Source organism: Neovison vison, chromosome 1, assembly GCF_020171115.1.
Source record: "Neovison vison isolate M4711 chromosome 1, ASM_NN_V1, whole genome shotgun sequence".
Taxonomy (NCBI): Eukaryota; Metazoa; Chordata; class Mammalia; order Carnivora; family Mustelidae; genus Neogale; species Neogale vison.
Window position 1 is genome coordinate 161,711,031 of NC_058091.1, and position 15,585 is coordinate 161,726,615.

Consider the following 15,585-nt stretch of genomic DNA (forward strand, 5'->3'; position numbering starts at 1 on the left):
TGATTGGGCGTTGGGGTCAGGGCGTTCTGGCGGTTCCTTGGGACAGCACTCTGGAAAGTCCCGGTACACTTCGTTTCTCATTTGTCTCTCCTTTTGACAGACCAGGTGACCACAGACAATGTGCTGCTGTCAGGCTATGGGGACAATAGGTTGCTAAAACAAACCTTACCAAGGAGGAAGGGGGTCTTTCAATAGGTTGCTAAAACAAACCTTACCAAGGAGGAAGGGGGTCTTTCACTGGCGCTCTTTGACCCGCGCCATTGCTTCATCAAAATCAAAAGCTTCTGCACAGCAAAGGAAACAGTCAAAAAAACAAAGAGGCAACCCACGGAATGGGAAAAGATAAGTGACAGTACAGACAAAAGGTTGATATCCAGGATCTATAATGAACTCCTCAAACTCAACACACACGAAACAGGCAAACACATCAAAAAATGGGCAGAAGATATGAACAGACACTTCTCCAATCAAGACATACAAATGGCTATCAGACACATGAAAAAATGTTCATCATCATTAGCCCTCAAGAAGATTCAAATTAAAACCACATTGAGATATCACCTTACACCAGTTAGAATGGCCAAAATTAACAAAACAGGAAACAACATGTGTTGGAGAGGATGTGGAGAAAGGGGAACCCTCTTACACTGTTGGTGGGAATGCAAGTTGGTGCAGCCTCTTTGGAGAACTGTGTGGAGATTCCTCAAGAAATTAAAAATAGAGCTTCCCTATGACCCTGCAATTGCACTCCTGGGTATTTACCCCAAAGATACAGATGTCGTGAAAAGAAGGGCTATCTGTACCCCAATGTTTATAGCAGCAATGGCCAGGGTCGCCAAACTATGGAAAGAACCAAGATGCCCTTCAACGGATGAATGGATAAGAAAGATGTGGTTTCAGAGCCTAAGACACGTGCCCCAATCTCTCCCCTGACAAAGTTGCCCAAAAGCCCAGCCTGGTGCTTTCAGACCTGTGCCCGGGTCTCAGTGCCTGAGAGGCATGCAACCAATAGAATTCCCTGAAAGACGTGTGCGCAAGCCGGGCGCTCTTAGACCAAGAAAGACCAGGCATTCCCAGCCCAGACCAGCGGGAAAATCTCAGTGTGCCATCGCTGCTTGGAAACTCTTTGGTGGTCTGGAGCTCCCAGACTGCCGCCACTGCCCTGGTTTGGGGTACAAGCAAAAGATCCTGTGTCCCCAGGGACCGCGACTCAGAACCTGCTCTGCCAACGGGAAAGGGGGAATTTGTTTGGGCTCTGCAGCCAGACTGAGGCTTCTCTCTGAGAGGGAGGTCAGGGTGTAGTTTGATTTCCTCTAAAACTACAAAAACCATCAAAAGCGGTCAAGGTGAGAGAAAAAAAAAGTGAACAAACATAAAAACCACCAGAGAACAAAAGCCTGAAAAAATACCAGTTTCCTAAGAGCTTACCCTCTTGAGGGGTGCAGGAGGACTTAACTCAGGAAACATCATTGACTGAAAACCCACATGGCAGGCCCTTGCCCCAGAAAACAAACCAAGAAAGAAAAAAAAAAAAAAAAGACTGCAAGATAACTACCACCACAACTTCATAGGACAACTTTTATTTTCAACCTGTTCCCACTATTCTGCTTCATTTTTTTATATAGACAATTTTTAACCTATTTACCATCATAGTGAGATGCCCAGTACATCAAATTCCATAATAACCTTCTAACCTAAACTTTTTGATACATACGACTGTTTTTCTTTTACATGTCTATTTTTTGAATTCCTTTTATTTATTTTAGTTTAGTTTAGTCTAGTTTATTCCTTCTTATTTTCTAATATTCATATAGAGTTAAACTTCAAAGTAAACCCCTTTCCCCAATCAATACTACCCCTATAGGTAAACAAATTTTTTAATCCCGCTTTATCTTAGGAAAGTTGAGTTCTTTCACAAAGATATCAAGATACATCCAGGAAGAATCAAAACAAACTTTCTCACCCACACTGAAAATTTATAACCACTCTCCCATCTTTTTCTTCCACCACTGTCTCTGTGTTTTTGTGCTTGTCCTGATAGAATATAAATCTTACACTTTGGGTTCTTTTTGATGAGGTTCTTCCTTTATTTACATATATGTTATTGCTCGTGACATATACTTTTATCAGTATTTTTGTTTGTCTGTTTTTGTTTATATACTTCATAAATCGTACATTGGGGCCCATATGGGCTGAACCTTGTCTTTCATCTTCCCTTTCTTTTCTCTCTCTCTCTCTCTCTTTCTTATTCTTTAATTTTGTCTCTCGTTTGGGTGGGGAATCCTGATTGCTCAGAAGTGTTCCAGGGTGCACCTTGACTGCACCACGGTTGATACATCCAGCTACATCTGTTCAGTCACCTCTCAACAAAATGACTAGGAGGAGGAATGCCCAAGAGAAGAAAAACACGGAGGATGAACCTTCTGCAACAGAGCTAACAGCTATCAACATAGACAATATGTTGGAAAGAGAATTCAGGCTAACAATTATCCAGGCAATAGCTAGGTTGGAGAAAGCCATGGATGACCAAATGGACTTGATTACGGCTGAACTGAAAGTGACCAGACACAATGTTCACAGGGTTAGGGCTGAGCTGAAAGCTACCAGGGATGAACATCACAATGTTCTCAATGAGTTCCAATCTAATCTAAATTCTCTCAAATCTAGGGTAACTGAGACAGAAGATAGAATTAGTGATCTGGAGGACAAACAGATAGAGAGAAAGGATCAGGAGGAAGCCTGGAACAAATAGCTTAGAAACAACAAAAACATAATCAGGGAAATAAATGATGCCATGAAACGTTCCAATGTCAGAATTATTGGAATCCCTAAAGGAGAAGAAAAAGAAAGAAGTCTAGAGATATAGTAGAACAAGTTCTTCATGAAAATTTTCCTAATCTCACAAATGGAACCAGCATTCATATACTAGAGGCTGAAAGGTCTCCACCCAATATTATAGATTCAAAAAAAAAAAAAAACCAAGGCACCAGATAGTCAAATTGAGGAATCATAATTGTAGGTATAATCTCTTGAAAGCCGCCAGGGCAAAGAGTCTCCTTACTTAGAGAGGGAAGGCCATCAGAATAACGTCAGACCTGTCCACAGAGACCTGGAAAGACATATTCAGAGCACTGAACGAGAAGAACATGCAGCCAAGAATACTTTACCAGCAAGACTGACATTCAAAATGGATGGAGAGATAAAGAGTTTCCAAGACCAGCAAGGCTTAAAAGACTATGCAACCACCAAGCCCATACTGCAAGAAATATTAAGGGGGGTTCTATAAAATAGGAAAACTCCTAAAAATAGTATTGAACAGAAATATAGAGACAGTCTACAGAAAGAAAGAATTCAAAGGTAACTCAACATCAATAAAAACGTATCTATCAATAATCACTCTCAATGTGAATGGCTTAAATGTGCCCATAAAATGGCACAGGGTTGCAGATTGGATAAAACGACAGGACCCATCCATATGTTCTCTACAAGAGACCCATTTTGACCCTAAAGATACACCCAGACTGAAGGTGAAGGGATGAGGCCAATGGGCCTCAAAAGAAGGTTGAGGTAGCGATTCTCAATCAGATAAATTAGATTTTAAACTAAAGACTATAGTCAGAGATACAGAAGGAAACTACATAATCCTTAAAGGGACTATCCACCAAGATGATCTAACAATTGTAAATATCTATGCTCCCAAAATGGGAGCAGCCAATTACTTAAGAAAACTGTTAATCAAGATAAAGAGTCATACTGATATGAAGACACTAATCATAGGATATCTTAACACACCTCTCTCTGAATTAGACAGATCATCGAAGCAGAAAATCAATAAAGAAACAAGAGCATTGAATGACACACTGGACCAGATGGACCTCATAGATATATACAGAACATTCCACCCTAAAACAATAGAATACTCACTCTTCTCAAGTGCACACGGAACCGTCTCAAGAATAGATCACATACTGGGTCACAAATCAGGACTCAACCAATACCAAAAGACTGAGATTATTCACTGCATATTCTCAGATCACAATGCTTTGAAACTGGAGCTCAATCACAAGGAAAAGTTCAGAAGGAACTCAAACACCTGGAATCTAAAGGCCACCTTGCTTAAGAATGCTTGGATCAACCAGGAGATCAAAGAAGAACTAAAACAATTCATGGAAACCAATGAGAATGAAGACACTTTGGTCCAAAACCTAGGGGGTACAGCAAAGGCGGTCCTAAAGGGGAAATACATAGCCATCCAAGCATCCCTCAAAAAAATTGAAAAATCCAGAATACACCAGCTGTCTCTACACCTTAAAGAACTGGAGAATCAACAACAAATCAAACCAACTCCACACATAAGAAGGGAAATCATCAAGATTAGAGATGCGATCAATGAGGTAGAAACCAGAGATACAGTAGAACGTATCAATAAAACTAGAAGCTGGTTATTTGAAAGAATCAATAAGATCCATAAACCATTGGCCACACTAATCCAAAAGAAAAGAGAGAAAGCCCAAATTCATAAAATTATGAATAAAATATTAGAAGCCCTAGCAACAGCAATCATACAACAAAGAGAAATAAAGGTATCCAAATTGGTAATGAAGAAGTCAAACTCTCTCTCTTCGCAGATGACATGATTCTTTATATGGAAAACCCAAAAAACTCCACACCCAAACTACTAGAACTCATACAACAATTCAGCAACGTGGCAGGATACAAACTCAATGTGCAGAAATCAGTGGCTTTCTTATATACTAATAATGGAAATACAGAAAGGGAAATTAGAGAATCGATTCCATTTACTATAGCACCAAGAACCATAAGATACCTGGGAATAAACCTAACTAAAGAGGTAAAGGATCTGTACTCTAGAAACTACAGAACACTCATGAAAGAAATTGAAGAAGACACAAAGAGATGGAAGACCATTCCATGCTCTTGGATCAGAAGAATAAACATTGTTAAAATGTCTATACTGCCTAGAGCAATCTAGCAAATCATTGTATTGAGTCAGGGAGAACATTAGTGTTATCATTTCTCTGCCTTTCAAAATGTGCATTATTAAATGTCACAAACTCTCTAAAATTTAATTTCCTGCTGGATAAATGTTTATTGTAAACATTTATTTTTTTAAGATTTTATTTGTTTGACAGACAGAGATCACAAGTAGGCAGAGAGGCAGGCAGAGAGAAAGGGGAAAGCAGGTTCCCTGCTGAGCAGAGAGCCCAATGTGGGGCTTGACTCCAGGACTCTGGGATCATGACCTGAGCCGAAGGCAGAGGCTTAACCCACTGAGCCACCCAGGCGCCCCTAAACATTTATTTTTTTAACATGACTTTTCAATTGGAAACATAAGATAGAATGAATGTAGTGTCTGCTGTTCTCACAATTTTTATTTTAAAATGAGAGCTTCCCTATGACCCTGCAATTGCACTCCTGGGTATTTACCCCAAAAACACAGATGTCATGAAAAGAAGGGCCATCTGTACCCCAATGTTTATAGCAGCAATGGCCACGGTCGCCAAGCTGTGGAAAGAACCAAGATGCCCCTCAATGGATGAATGGATAAGAAAGATGTGTTCCATATACACTATGGAGTATTATGCCTCCATCAGAAAGGAAGAATACCCAACTTTTATAGCAACATGGACGGGACTGGAAGAGATGATGCTGAGTGAAATCAGTCAAGCAGAGAGAGTCAATTATCATATGGTTTTACTTATTTGTGGAGCATAACAAATAGCATGGAGGACAAGGGGCGTTAGAGAGGAGAAGGAAATTTGGGTAAATTGGAAGGGGAGGTGAACCATGAGAGATTATGGACTCTGAAAAACAATCTGAGGGGTTTGAAGTGGCGGGGGGGTGGGAGGTTGGGGTACCAGGTGGTGGGTATTATAGAGGGCACGGCTGGCATGGAGCACTGGGTGTGGTGAAAAAATAATGAATAATGTTTTTCTGAAAATAAATAAATTGGAAAAAACTATAAGGAAAATTCAAACAATACAATAAAATATGAATGTAAGATTTTTAAAAATTTAAATTCAATTCGCCAACATACAGTACATCTTCAGATATAGAGATCATTAATTCATCAATTGCATATAACACTCAGTGCTTATCACATCAGGAGCCCTCCTTAATGCCCATCACCTGATTACCCCATCCTCCCACTCAGCTCCACTCCAGCAGCTGTCAGTTTCTCACCCTTAGGTAAGCAGTCTTATGGTTTGTCTCCCTCTCTGATTTCTTCCCATCCTCTTATCACCTCCCTTCCCCTATGATCCTTGGCACTGTTTCTTCTAGTCCACAAATGAATTAAATCATATGACAATTGTTTTTCTCCTATTAAATTATTTCATTTAGCATAACACACTCCAACTTCCAAACATATAGATTCATTCATAAGTATTTGTCCTTTCTGATGGCTGATTAATACTCTATTGTATGTATAGACCACATCTTCTTTATTCATTCATCCATCAGTGGACATCTTGGCTTTTCCACAGTTTGACTATGGTGGACATGTTCCTCTAAACACTGGGGTATAGGTGCCCCTTCAGGTCACTACATTTGCCTATCTGGGGTAAATACCTAGTAGTTCAATCTTTGGGTTGTAGGGTATCTCCATTTTTCACTTCTTGAGGAACACCTATACTATTTTCCAAGGTGACTGAACCACCTTGCATTTCCAACAGTGTAAGAGGTTTTCCCTTTCTCTACATCCTTGCTAACATTTGTTATTTCCTGACTTGTTAATTTTAGGCATTCTGACTGGTGTAAGGTGGTATATCATTGTGATTTCAAGTTATATTTCCTTGATTACAAGTGTTATGGAACATGATTTCATGTGTCTGTTGTCCATTTGTATGTCTCCTTTGAAGAAATGTCTTTCCATGTCTTCTGTCCATTTCTTGACTGGACTCTTTGTTTTCTGGGTGTTGAGATTGAGAAGTTCTTTATCCAACATGGATACTAGCCCTTTATCTGATATGTCATTTGCAAATATCTTCTGCCATTCTTTAGACTGGATTTCAGTTTTGTTGACTCTTACCTTTGCTGTGCAGATTTTTATCTTTTTTAAAAGATTTTATTTATTTATCTGACAGAGAGAGAGATCACAAGTAGGCAGAGAGAGGCAGAAAGAGAAAGGGAAGCAGGCTCCCTGCCTAGCAGAGAGCCTGATGTGGGGCTCAATCCTGGGACCCTAGGATCATGACCTGAGCCTAAAGCAGAGGCTTTAACCCACTGAGCTACCCAGGTGCCCCAGATTTTTATCTTGAAGAAGCCCCAAGAGTTCATGCCTGCTTTTCCTTTCCTTGCCTTTGAAGACATGTCTGGTAAGAAGTTGCTGCAGCTGAGGTCAAAGAGTTTGCTGCAAGTGTTCCCCTCTAGAATTTGGATGGATTCCTGTCTCACATTTAGGTCTTTCATCCATTTTGGTTCTATCTTTATGTATGGTATAAGAATAGGCTCCAATTTCATTCCTTTGCATGGGGCTGTCTAATTTTCCCAACACCATTTGTTGAAGAGACTGTCTTTTTTCCACTGGACATTCTTTCTTGCTTTGTCAAAGATTAGTTGATTATAGAGTTGGGGGTTCATTTCTGACACTATTCTGTTCTATTGAGCTGTGAATCTGTTTTTGTGTCAGAACCATACTTCTCTGCTGATTACAGCTTTGTAATACTGCTTGAATCAGGCATTGTGATGCCACAAGCTTTCATTTTCTTTTTCAACATCCCTCTGGATATTTAGTCTTTACTGGTTCCATACAAAATTTAGGATTAATTATTCCAGCTCTGTGAAAAATGTTGGTAGTATTTTGATAGGAAATGCATTGAATGTGTAGACTGTTGTGGGTGGTATAGACATTTCACAAATGTATATTTTTCTAATCCATTAGCATAGAAAGTTTTTCCATTTCCTTGTATCTTCCTCAGTTGCTTCATGAGTATTTTGTAGTTTTAGAGTACAAATCCTTTACCTCTTTGGCTAAGTTTCTTCCTAGGTATCTTGTGGTTTTGGTGCAATTGTAAATTGGATATGTTCCTCAATTAGTCCTTCTTCAGTCTTATTGTTAGTATATAGAAATGAAAGCTATTTCTTTGTATTGATTTTAGATCCTGCCACATTGATGAATTGCTCTTTGAGTTCTAACATTTTAAGGGTAGAAGCTTTTGGGTTGTCCACAGAAAATATCATGTCATCTCTGAAGAGTGAGAAATTGACTTCTTCTTTTCCAGTAGGAATTCCTTTTATTTCTTTTTGTTTTCTGATTGCTGAGGCTTGAACTTCTAGTACTATTGTGAACAACAGTGGTGAGAATGGGCATCCCGGTTGTGTTTCTGACTTCCGGGATAAAGCCCTCAGTTTTTCCCATTGAGAATGACACTCACTGTTGGCTTTTTGTACGTAGCTTTTATGATATTGTGATATGTTCCCTCTGTCCCTACATTTTAAGAGTTTTAATTAAGAGAACATGCTTCATTTTTAAAACGTTTAAGGCTGCAAGTTAAAACTTTTTTTAAAAATGTTCCTTAGGGTTATATTCATTTATGAAATTGATATTTTATAATGCACACATTTAATTAAACTCAACATATTGTGAATATATATTAGATCTAAAATTATTACAAGGCCTCTAAACTTAGACAAATTCCCTGTAATCACAAGTACCTCCCAGGATAACATAACCAGTATGGGGGCAGGTGTTCTGAAGCAATGTCTGTGGTAGCCAGGAACCAAGCATATTGAAACAATGTACTGAAAACACATGTAAACAGAGAAATATAACCATTTTGTGTTTGTCATCTGCAATCTGAGCTATAGTAGTTTTACATTTAGTTTTTTTCTTCAATTTATTTATTTCCAGAAAAACAGTATTCATTATTTTTTAATTTTTCAATATATTGATTTTTATTTTATTTTTTTCCTACTTTTCATTTATTTATTTTCAGCATAACAGTATCATTATTTTTTAACCACACCCAGTGCTCCATGCAATCCATGCCCTCTATAATACCCACCACCTGGTACCCCGACCTCCCACCCCCCCCCCGCCACTTCAAAACCCTCAGATTGTTTTATTTTTTTTTCAATTTATTTATTTTCAGAAAAACGTTATTCATTATTTTTTCACCACACCCAGTGCTCCATGCAAGCCGTGCCCTCTATAATACCCACCATCTGGTACCCCAACCTCCCAACCCCCCGCCACTTCAAACCCCTCAGATTGTTTTTCAGAGTCCAGGTCTCTCATGGTTCACCTCCCCATCCAATTTACCCAGATTCCCTACTCCTCTCTAATGCCACTTGTCCTCCATGCTATTTGATATGCTCCACAAATAAGTGAAACCATATGATAATTGACTCTCTCTGCTTGACTTATTTCACTCAGCATAATCTCTTCCAGTCCCATCCATGTTGCTACAAAAGTTGGGTATTCATCCTTTCTGATAGAGGCATAATACTCCATAGTGTATATGGACCACATCTTCCTTATCCATTCATCCATTAAAGGCCATCTTGGTTCGTTCCACAGCTTAGCGACCGTGGCCATTGCTGCTATAAATATTGGGGTATAGATGGCCCTTCTTTTCACATCTGTATCTTTGGGGTAAATACCCAGGAGTGCAATGGGAGGGTCATAGGGAAGTTCTATTTTTAATTTCTTGAGGAATCTCCACACTGTTCTCCAAAGAGGCTGCACCAACTTGCATTCCCACCATCAGTGGAAGAGGGTTCCCCTTTCTCCACATCCTCTCCAACACATGTTGTTTCCCTTCTTGCTAATTTTGGCCATTCTAACTGGTGTCAGGTGATATCTCAATGTGGTTCAATATGTTTTTATTCTCATTAATTCCGTGAGTTTTTATAAACCCTTCTTTAATTTCCTCGTTGATCCATTCATTTGATAGTAGGATGCTCTTCTCTTTAATCTCCAGGTGTCTGAATTCCATCCAAATTTGCTCGGAGTTGTTTAATTCAAATTTCAAAGCATTGTGGTCTGAAAATATGCAGGGAATAATCTCAGTATTTTGGTAGCAGTTGAGACTTGATTTGTGATCCAGTATATGATCTAGTCTGTAGAAAGTTCCATGTGCACTTGAGAAGAATGAGGGTTCTGTTGTTTTAGGATGAAATGTTCTGTATAAATCTGTGAAGTCCATCTGATCCAGGGTGTCATTCAAAGTACTTATTTCTTTTTTTTTCAATTTATTTATTTTCAGAAAAACATTATTCATTATTTTTTCACCAACCCAGTGCTCCATGCAAGCCGTGCCCTCTATAATACCCACCATCTGGTACCCCAACCTCCAACCACCCCGCCACTTCAAACAACTCAGATTGTTTTTCAGAGTCCAAGTCTCTCATGGTTCACCTCCCTTTCCAATTTACCCAGATTCCCTACTCCTCTCTAACGCCCCTTGTCCTCCATGCTATTTGATATGCTCCACAAATAAGTGAAACCATATGATAATTGACTCTCTCTGCTTGACTTATTTCACTCAGCATCATCTCTTCCAGTCCCGTCCATGTTGCTACAAAAGTTGGATATTCATCCTTTCTGATGGAGGCATCATACTCCATAGTGTATAAGGACCACATCTTCCTTATCCATTCATCCGTTAAAGGGCATCTTGGTTCTTTCCATAGTTTGGCGACCATGGCCATTGCTGCATTAAACATTGGGGTACAGATGGCCCTTCTTTTCACGACATCTGTGTTTTTGGGGTAAATACCCAGGAGTGCAATTGCAGGGTCATAGGGAAACTCTATTTTTAATGTCTTGAGGAATCTCCACACTGTTCTCCAAAGACGCTGCTCCAACATGCATTCCCACCAACAGTGTAAGAGGGTTCCCCTTTCTCCACATCCTCTCCAACACATGTTGTTTCCTGTTTTGTTAATTTTGGCCATTCTAACTGGTGTAAGGTGATATCTCAATGTGGTTTTAATTTGAATCTCCCTGAGGGCTAATGATGATGAGCATTTTTTCATGTGTCTGATAGCCATTTGTATTTCTTGATTGGAGAAGTGTCTGTCCATATCTTCTGCCCACTTTTTGATGTGTTTGCCTGTTATGTGTGTGTTGAGTTTGAGGAGTTCATTATAGATCCTGGATATCAACCTTTTGTCTGTACTGTCACTTGCAAATATCTTCTCCCATTCCGTGGGTTGCCTCTTTGTTTTTTGACTGTTTCCTTTGCTGTGCAGAAGCTTTTGATTTTGATGAAGTCCCAAAAGTTTATTTTCGCTTTTGTTTCCTTTGCCTTTGAAGACATATCTTGAAAGAAGTTGCTGTGGCTGATATCAAAGAGATTACTGCCTATGTTCTCCTCTAGGATTCTGATGGATTCCTGTCTCACGTTGAGGTCTTTTAGCCATTTTGAGTATAACTTTGTGTACGGTGTAAGAGAATGGTCGAATTTCATTCTTCTACATATAGCTGTCCAGTTTTCCCAGCACCATTTATTGAAGAGACTGTCTTTTTTCCGCTGTATATTTTTTCCTATTTTATCAAAGATTAATTGACCATAGAGTTGAGGGTCCATATCTGGGCTCTCTACTCTGTTCCACTGGTCTATGTGTCTGTTTTTATGCCAGTACCATGCTGTCTTGGTGATCACAGCTTTGTAATAAAGCTTGAAATCAGGTAACGTGATGCCCCCAGCTTTATTTTCGTTTTTCAACATTTCCTTAGCGATTCGGGGTCTCTTCTGATTCCATACAAATTTTAGGATTATTTGCTCCAGCTCTTTGAAGAATGCCGGTGGAATTTTGATCGGAATGTCATTAAAAGTATAGATTGCTCTAGGCAGTATAGACATTTTAACAATGCTTATTCTTCCAATCCAAGAGTATGGAATGGTCTTCCATCTCTTTGTGTCTTCTTCAATTTCTTTCATGAGTGTTCTATAGTTCCTCAAGTACAGATCCTTTACCTCTTTAGTTAGGTTTATTCCCAGGTATCTTATGGTTCTTGGTGCTATAGTAAATGGAATCGATTCTCTAATTTCCCTTTCTGTATTTTCATTGTTAGTGTATAAGAAAGCCACTGATTTCTGCACATTGACTTTGTATCCTGCCACGCTGCTGAATTGCTGTATGAGTTCTAGTAGTTTGGGGGTGGAGTCTTTTGGGTTTTCCATCTAAAGAATCATGTCATCTGCGAAGAGAGAGAGTTTGACTTCTTCATTACCAATTTGGATACCTTTTATTTCTCTCTGTTGTCTGATTGCTGTTGCTAGGACTTCTAATACTATGTTGAACAAGAGTGGTAAAAGTGGGCATCCTTGTCTTGTTCCTGATCTCAACGGGAAGGCTGCAAGCTTTTTCCCATTGAGGATGATATTTGCTGTGGGTCTTTCATAGATAGATTTGATGAGGTTCAGGAATATTCCCTCTATCCCTATACTTTGAAGCGTTTTAATCAGGAACGGATGTTGGATTTTGTCAAATGCTTTTTCTGCATCAATTGAGAGGACCATGTGGTTCTTCTCTCTTCTCATATTAATTTGTTGTATCACATTGATTGATTTACGAATGTTGAACCATCCTTGTAGCCCAGGGATGAATCCCACCTGATCATGGTGGATAATCTTTTTAATGTGTTGTTGGATCCTGTTGGCTAGGATCTTGTTGAGAATCTTAGCATCCATATTCATCAGTGATATTTGTCTGAAATTCTCCCTTTTGGTATGGTCCTTGCCTAGTTTGGGGATCAGGGTAATGCTGGCTTCATAGAAAGAGTCTGGAAGTTTTCCTTCTGCTTCAATTTTTTGAAACAGCTTCAGGAGAATAGGTGTTATTTCTTCTTGGAAGGTTTGGTAGAATTCCCCAGGGAATCCGTCAGGTCCTGGGCTCTTGTTTTTTGGGAGATTTTTGATCACTGCTTCAATCTCGTTATTAGATATCGGTCTATTCAGGTTGTCGATTTCTTCCTGATTCAATTTTGGTAGTTTATATTTTTCCAGGAATGCATCCATTTCATCTAGGTTGCTAAGCTTATTGGCATATAACTGTTCGTAATAACTTCTGATGATTGTTTCTACTTCCTTGGTGTTAGTTGTGATCTCTCCCTTTTCATTCATAATTTTATGAATTTGGGCTTTCTCTCTTTTCTTTCGGATTAGTGTAGACAGTGGCTTATCGATCGTATTGATTCTTTCAAAAAACCAGCTTCTAGTTTCATTGATACATTCTACTGTATCTCTGGTTTCTCCCTCATTGATCTCAGCTCTAATCTTGATGATTTCCCTTCTTATGTGTGGAGTTGGTTTGATTTGTTGTTGATCCTCCAGTTCTTTAAGGTGTAGAGACAGCTGGTGTGTTCTGGATTTTTCAATTTTTTTGAGCAAGGCTTGGATGGCTATATATTTTCCCCTTAGGACCGCCTTTGCTGTATCCCATTGGTTTTGGACCGAAGTATCTTCATTCTCATTGGTTTCCATGAATCATTTCAGTTCTTCTTTGATCTCCTGGTTGATCCAAGCATTCTTAAGCAAGGTGGTCTTTAGCTTCCAGGTGTTTGAGTTCCTTCGGAACTTTTCCTTGTGATTGAGCTCCAGTTTCAAAGCATTGTGATCTGAGAATATGCAGGGAATAATCTCAGTCTTTTGGTATCGGCTGAGTCCTGATTTGTGACCCAGTATGTGGTCTATTCTGGAGAAGGTTCCGTGTGCACTTGAAAAGAATGAGTATTCTGCTGTTTTAGGGTGGAATGTTCTGTATATATCTATGAGGTCCATCTGGTCCAATGTGTCATTCAATGCTCTTGTTTCTTTATTGATTTTCTGCTTCGATGATCTGTCTAATTCTGAAAGAGGCGTGTTACGATCTCCTACGATTAGTGTATTCATATCAATGTGACTCTTTATCTTGATTAACAGTTTTCTTAAGTAATTGGCTGCTCCCATATTGGGAGCATAGATATTTACAATTGTTAGATCATCTTGGTGGATAGTCCCTTTAAGGATTATGTAGTGTCCTTCTGTATCTCTGACTACAGTCTTTAGTTTGAAGTCTAATTTATCTGATATGAGAATCGCTACCCCAGCCTTCTTTTGAGTCCCATTGGCATGAAAGATGCTTCTCCACCCCTTCACTTTCAGTCTGCGTGTATCTTTAGGTTCAAAATGGGTCTCTTGTAGACAGCATATGGATGGGTCCTGTCGTTTTATCCAATCTGCAACCCTGTGCCGTTTTATGGGTGCATTTAGGCCATTCACATTGAGAGTGATTATTGATAGATACGTTTTTATTGACATCGAGTTACCTTTGAAGTCTTTCTTTCTGTAGACTGTCTCTATATTTCTGTTCAATGCTATTCTTGGGATTTTTCCTCTTTTATAGCACCCCCCTTAATATTTCCTGCAGTGTCGGCTTGGTGGTTGCATAGTCTTTTAAGCCTTGCCGGTCTTGGAAACTCTCTATCTCTCCATCCATTTTGAATGTCAGTCTTGCTGGATAAAGTATTCTTGGCTGCATGTTCTTCTCATTTAGTGCCTTGAATATATCTTGCCAGCCTCTTCTGGCTTTCCAGGTCTCTGTGGACAGGTCTGACGTTATTCTGATGGGCTTCCCTCTGTAAGTAAGGAGCCTCTTTGCCCTGGCAGCTTTCAAGAGATTATACCTACAATTATAATTTCTCAATTTGACTATCAGGTGTCGTGATGTTTTTTTGGAGTGTATAATCTTGGGTGGAGACCGTTCAGCCTCTAGTACATGAACGCTGGTTTCATTCGCGAGATTCAGAAAATTTTCATGAAGGACTTGTTCCACTACATCTTCTAGACTTCTTTCTTTCTCCTCCCCTTCAGGAATTCCAATAATTCTGACGTTGGAACGCTTCATGGCATCATTTATTTCCCTAATTCTGCTTTTGCGGTTTCTAAGCTGTTTGTTCCAGGCTTCCTCCTGATCCTTTCTCTCTATCTGTTTGTCTTCCAGATCACTAATTCTATCTTCTGTCTCAGTTACCCTAGCTTTGAGAGAGTTTAGATTGGATTGGAACTCATTGAGAGCATTGTGAACCTCCTCCCTGGTAGCTTTAAGCTCCGCCCTAACATTGTGAACATCCTGTCTGGTCGCTTTCAGTTCGGCCCTAATCAATTCTGTTTGGTCATCCATGGCTTTCTCCAACCTAGCTATTGCCTGGATAATTGTTAGCCTGAATTCTCTTTCCGACATATTGTCTATGTTGATAGCCGTTAGCTCTATTGCAGAAAGTCCATCCTCTGTATTTTTCTTCTGTTGGGCATTCCTCCTCCTAGTCATTTTGGTGGGAGAAGACTGAACAGATGTAGTTGGATGTATCAACTCTGGTGCAGTCAAGGTGCACCCTGGAACACTTCCTGATCTCCGTCTCAGAGAGAAGCCTCAGTCTGGGTGCAGAAGCTGAATAAATTCCCCCTTGGACGCTGGCAGTGCAGGTTCCAAGTTAAAGACCCTGGGGGCACAGGATCTTTTGCTCATCCCCAAAGCCAAGGCAGTGGCGGCTGTCTGGGAGCTCTTGACCGCCAGAGAGTTTCCAAGCAGCGATCGCACACTGAGGTTTTGCCGCCGGCCCGGGCTGGGAGTGCC